Below are 7,517 nucleotides of genomic sequence, written 5' to 3'. Positions count from 1 at the left end.
GAATGTGGTCTAAAAAAAAGTAGCTAATGGATGAAAATAGTAGCTTCCCCCCCCTCCAACTGGACTGCTTATGTTTATTGCAGTACTAGTGGAAGATATTCTGTATCCTCTTGGGCAATAATACCTATCACAAGAAAGCATGGACTGCAGCATGTGATCATAATGAAACGCTGTTATAGGAATTAGTAAACAGTATTTCCCAAGATTAGAGCATTACGTAAATTAAATTCTATAGTCATCTGCTTTATTTTAGTTGTTTCTGAGAAAGGGAATAAACTTGAAATATAAAACTGAAGCACACACACACTTTTTTTCCCCTGTGTTTTGGTTTGAGGAAACTGGGCAGTAATGCACTATGTTTTCTTCAGTGTACTGAGGTGTAAGTGAAAATATGAAACAATACAACACTGTCTATTTGGGTACAACTCTGTAAGACTTTAAATATTTACCCACAGAAAGCTTACTTCCAGACATCGTATGCAGAATATTATTGGAAGGTATTCATTGAACAGGAGAATAATAGCTACTCTAGAATTTTCCTAAAAAGCCTGCTCATATTCAAAAATAATTTTCAGCATAAGTAAATTCTATTCATTTAATTAACCTGGAGAAATGCCGAGTTTAAATTTTATTTCTGTAATCTTTTATTTTTGAAAGCACAACCAGAGTTATGGCAGATGAAAGTAAGGTGATGTTATATTTTCTCATACCATTATTATAAAGACTATCAGAACCTGTTTGGAAATAACAGTGAACAAACATACAAATTACATAAAAATGATAAAGTATTTTTATATGTATCAAATACAACTGCAGTGGAATTAAGATCATTAGATGTTCATGTAATTTAATGGCCTTCCAGTTTGCAATAGACATAATAGATGAAGACATAATATACAAATAGAATTGACTGAGGAATTACCAGTGATATATCTTCATTACTGGAATGGTAAGACCAAAAGACACCTTTTTTTAATGAAAGATTTTTTTCTTTTTCTGTAAGAAAAATCTTATATAGTCACTAGTTTGCTGAGAAAACCAGTAACTAGAATTTACATATGTTCATCTAACAAATGACATAGTTCAGGGAGAAAATTAAAGATAATATGTGACTGAGAGTAGTAGAAAGGATTGAGTGAAAGAGATCTGAAGCTTCTATTTAGTGTTTAGTAAAACTACAGGAAAAGATCCTGCTATTTTCCTTGCTTCAAATTTAAGGGTTGTTACACAGTTGTCATTACATTATTATTCAAGGAATGGCAATTGGCACTAAGGAACCATTTTCACATTTTTGCCATTAGGTGTTTTTTTTTTTGTTTTGTTTTTTGTTTTTTTGTTTTTTTTGTTTTTGTTTTTTTGTTTTGTTTTGTTTTTTTGTTTTTTTCGGGTTTTTTTTTGAGAAAGAGAGAGAAGGGCACCTGGGTGGCTCAATTGATTAAGCACTCGACTCTTGGTCTCAGCTCTGGTCATGATCTCACCATTAGGTTCATGGATTCGAGCCTCACATTGGGTTTTGTGTTGGGAGTGTGGAGCCTGCTTGGGATTCTCTCTCCCCCTCTCTCTCTGGCCCTCCCACGCTCTCTAAACAAATAAGTAAATAAATAAATAAATAAATAAATTAAATAAATAAATATTGATACTGGATTTACAAGATATGACTAATTTCTTTTTTATTTCAATAACTTAACCATTTTTTCACTTGCTATGTTGCCAAAGCCTCACTTACAGTTTATTGAGTGATTTTCTGCTGTTGAGTAAACTATGTGAAAGGGGAGTTTTTGCTGGGCAGTTTTGGGAATGAAGCCAAGAGGGATGAAAGAGGCTGCCTCTCTACTCCATCATGAGTGATCCACAGGGATCCGGAGTGGTATGATGCTGAAATTGCCAGAAAACTGCTAGAAGAAGAAAATTTGGCTACCCGGGTGGACATGAGAGCAGCTCAAATAGCCCAGGATGAGGAAATTGCTAGATTTCTCATAGCTGAAGAAAAGAAAGCTTACAGGGAAGCCAAGGAGCAGGATAAATCATCTCTGGATAAAAGAAAGCATGACCCTGATTGGAAGCCAAAAACTACTAAATTGGAACTCTCAAAGTGAAAAGAGAGTGATGATCTTCACTGTTCTAAGAATAATAAGCCAGTACAGCCACCACCACCTATCATGACAGAGGCTGAGTATTTGAATTACACTCATTTTACAAACCAGCATAATTCCACATGTCATTTCTCAAAATCAGAATCCTCTCATACAGGTTTCCATTAAAAGCAGTAAAAACCCAAGAATTTGCCTTGAAAATGGACTCACTGTAGCAAGTATTACTGGATGATACAGAATGTATCCCATGGTCATTTTTATCCTCCTATGTTTGTATTCCTGGGATTTACCTTCAAGTGTTTTTCTGAGCATAAATAATTTTAATTCATTTAAAATGTTTTGATTATTCCTGATCACTTGGGCAATACATGAAAATCTAGCTTTTGAATGTTGGCCACCTCTCCTGGGATATAGTATCTAAAAGCTCTGTAAAATGTCATTTTTTTTAGGTATGAAGTACTAGTATCTAGACACTAGACTTTATTTAACAATTAGAATTTTGTAGGGATAATGATCAGAGTAAAACATAATGTTTGGATGCAATGCAGAATAAAATAATATACCAAATTTTTAAAAATAACAAAAACTAAAACTAAAAATCCCTAAAATCTATCTGTGACAGTGAATCTGAAAGCCACTGGTACTTCACAACTGACTACCAAACCTATCAATGGTTTTAAGAACTTAATTTCCTGCATTAAATCCCATTTTTAAAAAATACCTAGAATGATGTTTATGTCTCATATCATATGTTGATATAGCCTCATTCTTATAATGTTTGAGGGGATGGCTACTTTTGGAAAACATAACTAATCCAATTTTATCTTCTTAATTATTCAATTTAGGAATTACATGTGCTTTTATTGTTTCTTAAAGTTTATTTTTCCTCAAATTGAATAGGGACATATGAACCCTTGCATCAGTTGATGGTAGGGTACATTTCATTCACCAGCAATTATTTATCAACTACCTCCTATCTTTAGTTACCTACTATCCTTACAACTTTCTACTATCTACTGTATTATTATCTACTATCACTGTACAATGTCCTGGTGTTATAAGAATGTTGTGTAACATGCTTTATGCTTACAATCTTACATGAGGAACTGCAATCCCCAATCTTTAGTAACTATGAGTTCTGTTGTAATAATGATACTTGGATTAGGTAGAAGATTATTTTATTTTATTATACGTAATAGTATATCATATAATGAGAATTGATTTTATTATAAACTTTATAGTTTGTTTAATACTCATAATTTCCTTCTACATACAACAATCTACATTTTTTTGCAGAGTGATAAGATGAATACGTTGTGGTCAATTTTCCAATGTGTTCACAATCTAGTGACTAGTGCAAGCATGGGCATGACAAACTACATTAAGTTTAGATTATTATGCATTCAACTATTCAACATAGAAGAATAAACCAGACACTATGATATCACAAGCAAAGGGTTTTAGTTTTGATCAATAAGTTGAATAAAACTTAACATATGAATAGAAATGCTGTCTGCTCCTAATTTGAATTTGATCAAGGCTAAAAAGGTAAAAGGACGTTTTGTACAAACAGAACAGATAGAAAATAACATAAATGCATGACAGTAAATGGGCTATTAGGTAATTTAAAAAATATATCATTTTATTTGAGTATAAACTGCATCCTATCAGGATGAGTTTGAACTTTTTCTCTAGGCAGTCAGGACCCAACAAAAGAGAGTTAGCAGTGGAATACATGATCAAAATTGGTTTCAGAGAGAACTTAAGTGGCAATGGGAATTATGGAATAGAGGGGAGAATGTCAGGTGTCCTGAAAATACCAATGCCCTTCTTTTGCGTTGTATTTAATGCCTATTCTTCAAAGGTGACATTACTGCATTGGTATAACTGCTGGGGTATAAGTGCTTGACATTAAGCTTTTTTATTGTAATGTTAGTGCCTGATATTAAGCTTTTGACTGCCAAGGCATCCATTTCAAAGACAACTATCTTGAATAAACATATTGCCAGCTTTGTGGCACAGCTACTAATAAAACGGCTAGATAAACCAGGCTGCTTCACCCTCGTGGTACCCCTTTTTTAGTAAGTCCTGGGTAACCTAGATAGCTGACTGCTTGAGTCACCTTGTTTTTCCCATCTTGTGCCCTAATTTTCACTTGTATGCTTTAAGTTCAGCAATAAAGAGTGAACCTGTGAAACCCTAGGTTCCCTTCCTTTGGACCCCAGTAAAGGCAGACCCCCCCAAATCCATTCACTATTCTCTCTCTCTCTCTCTCTCTATCCCCAGGGACTTGGCCAAATGGGCTTTGGGTGTACCATGTATCCTCTGGCATCTGTAAGTAACAGATCATTTTTTATTCAAAACTCTGTGTGTGTGTTTCCTGATGTGTGCCTTGTAATCACACTACAAACCACAAGGGCATTTTCAGCCACGGCACTGACTCTGGTTAGGAATATGCCTGTGGGGGAAGCCACAGATGAGTGCTTCAGGCATTCCTAATCAATAGCATCACTATTGATAGACTAAGATAAACACAAAACAACTACTTTATAAGAAAGATGGGTTATTTAACAACTGAAGTTCCTCAGACAAAAGTCCAAAGCCTATCTTTCAAAAAGAGTATGGGGGGGAGGGATTCTGCTATGTATAATGAAATACATCAATGTATTACTTTATGATCTTATATGTGATTAGTTATATTAAATTATTTATTAGAGTCTTAATATTTATATTCTTCCTAAAGAGCATAACCATAATTTGTGTAATTGAAACACATTATATTCTTCTTATACGTTGTCTAGTGATAGCCTTGATGAATTTACTCTTTCTGAATGAATTTTTACTATGACTAAATCCCCAGTGAGCTGTAAGAACTGAGAAATTCTGCAGGTTTAAGTGGAACATAGGAGATAGAGTCTTAAACCTAAAATGGTTTACAATAGACCATTTTATATAGACCATTTTATATTTAAGAAAATCGACATAAAAATGTATACATTGTCACTACGTGGCAATGAGAAAGAATGAAATATGGCCCTTTGTAGCAACGTGGATGGAAATGGAAAGTGTGAAGCTAAGTGAAATAAGCCATACAGAGAAAGACAAATACCATATGTTTTCACTCTTATGTGGATCCTGAGAAACGTAACATAAACCCATGGGGGAAGGGAAGGAAAAAAAAGGTTAGAGTAGGAGAGAGCCAAAGCATAAGAGACTCTTAAAAACCGAGAACAAACTGAGGGTTAATGGGGGGTGGGAGGGAGGGGAGGGGAGGTGATGGGCATTGAAGAGGGCATCTTTTGGGATGAGCACTGGGTGTTGTATGGAAACCATTTTGAGAATAAATTTCATATATTAAAAAAAATGTATACATTGTCATCTAGCCCAGTAAAAGATAACCCATTACCTACATTTCTGCAATTTTTCAAGGACAAATGTAGCTTCTCTGATTTTGTCCTTTTATTCTCCCTTTTGCTGTCATTTTTGTCTTTGAACACACTTTTTCTGGGACCTAAAGGACCAAAAATGTCTTTTTGAGATATTTATAAGTTGTAATTAGTCTCAGGAACTGATTTTTAGTGAAAAAAATTGAGGTTCTATTATAGTTCAGATTTGCCCTTATGGATAAAAATGTTAAGATCATATTTCATTAGGTCCTTGTTTTATTGTCATTTTTAAGAAAAAAATTCAACTATTTAATCACTGTATCTTTTTGCTTAAGGGAATAATAGAATTATGATATTATTGTCTGTTTTTTATTATCCATTTCCTGGTGTTCTATTATTAATAATAGAATGACAGACTTGAAAATAATGTCTTTTGTTCAACGTTTCTGAGTGGTTTTGATGTCACGCTTTTGATCCACACTGAAGAATACTCAGGATTTATTATATAAAAAAAATAGGAAAAATATTTATGCAAAAATATTTAAAAATTTCTACTTCCTCAAATAACCTTGGATTGACTAATGACTAAAATAACATGTTCTTGACTTACTGGGTTTCAATTCACCATCAGAGTTATCTCCAGAGAATTGCATTTCTACATCTAGGGAGAGTTCTCTTGCTTGTCATTCTTAATTGTAAGCAGCAGTCCAAGTCACATACCAGCACAAAGACCATGAGTAAAAATGTCACATCAAAATGAATTAAAGCAAATGGATTTACTAGCTATCAGTGCATCTGTCAGGACATTACTAATCTTGACTCTCACATATAATAGGTATGAACTGTTTATCATAGATAATTTTTCTTGCTGCAACAATTATAACAATTGCCTACACAATGTAAAATCAGTTGGCATAAAACTATATAAAAATTGTGACATACCAGTGTAAGTATGAGCATACAGAGTAATTGAACAAAATAACAATTATAGAGGGATAAAGAGAAGATAATTATTTAGTATGTAATAAATAGAGCATATCAAATTAGAATGGAAAAGAGCTATTATTCAGTCAAGTATATTAAAATCAATAGTCATTTATAATATATATATTTCACATTTTATACATTTATATATATATATTTCATATTTTATACTTAAATGTATTCTATGTATACTAAAGTCATAGTTTAAAGCCAGGAGATAATGGGATCCTGGGAAGATGGCGGCATAGGAGGACGCTGGGCTCACCATGCGTCCTGCTGATCACTTAGATTCCACCTACACCTGCCTAAATAACCCAGAAAACCGCCAGAAGACTAGCAGAAAGGAGTCGCCACAGCTGAGTGCAGATGAGAGGCCCACGGAAGAGGGTAGGAAGGATGGCCAGGCTGTGCACACTACATGGACTGGTGGGAGGGAGCCGGGGTGGAGGGGTGGCCCGCCGGCCAAGCAGAGCCCCTGAGTCTGGCTTGCAAAAGCGGAGGGGCCGGAAGGAATGTGTTCCAACAGCAAGAGGGACTTGACATCTGGAAGGTTATAAGCTAACAGCTCTGCTCGGAGAAAGGGGGAGCGAAGGACAACAGGAGGGAGAGTTTTTGAGCCCCGGACGACAGAGCTCAGGTTGGCCGGGAACAAAGGCACTCCCAGCGCCATCTCCCTCGCCCATCCACCAGCCAAAATCCCAAAGGGAACCAGTTCCTGCCAGGAAACTTGCTTGCACTGTGCAAACACCCCATGCTGTGCTTCTGTGGATCCATCCCTCTGGCAGGTCTGACTCCCTCCAGATACCGCAGGGCCCCTCCCAAAGCAGATCTCCGAAGGAAAAGCGAGCTGAGCCTGCCCCTCCCACCCCTGTGCACTTTGCCTATCCACTGAAGCTAATAGGCCAGATCCCCAGCACCACAAGCCTGGCAGTGTGCAAGTAGCCCAGACGGACCACACCACCCCACAGTGAATCCTGCCCCTAGGAGAGGGGAAGAGAAGGCACACACCAGTCTGACTGTGGCCCCAGCGGTGGGCTGGGGCCAGACATCAGGT

The 7,517-nt window shown here is 36.1% G+C and overlaps 1 pseudogene; it reads left to right on the top strand.

Annotated features, from left to right (window-relative positions):
- The first annotated feature begins 1,797 nt into the window (after positions 1–1,797).
- LOC131502700 (coiled-coil domain-containing protein 50-like) lies at positions 1,798–2,335 on the top strand (annotated as a pseudogene).
- Positions 2,336–7,517: the final 5,182 nt, after the last annotated feature.

The sequence above is a fragment of the Neofelis nebulosa genome, chromosome X, assembly GCF_028018385.1.
Source record: "Neofelis nebulosa isolate mNeoNeb1 chromosome X, mNeoNeb1.pri, whole genome shotgun sequence".
NCBI lineage: Eukaryota > Metazoa > Chordata > Mammalia > Carnivora > Felidae > Neofelis > Neofelis nebulosa.
The sequence above is the reverse complement of the archived record's forward strand: the minus strand, read 5'-3'. Positions and strand labels throughout refer to the sequence as shown.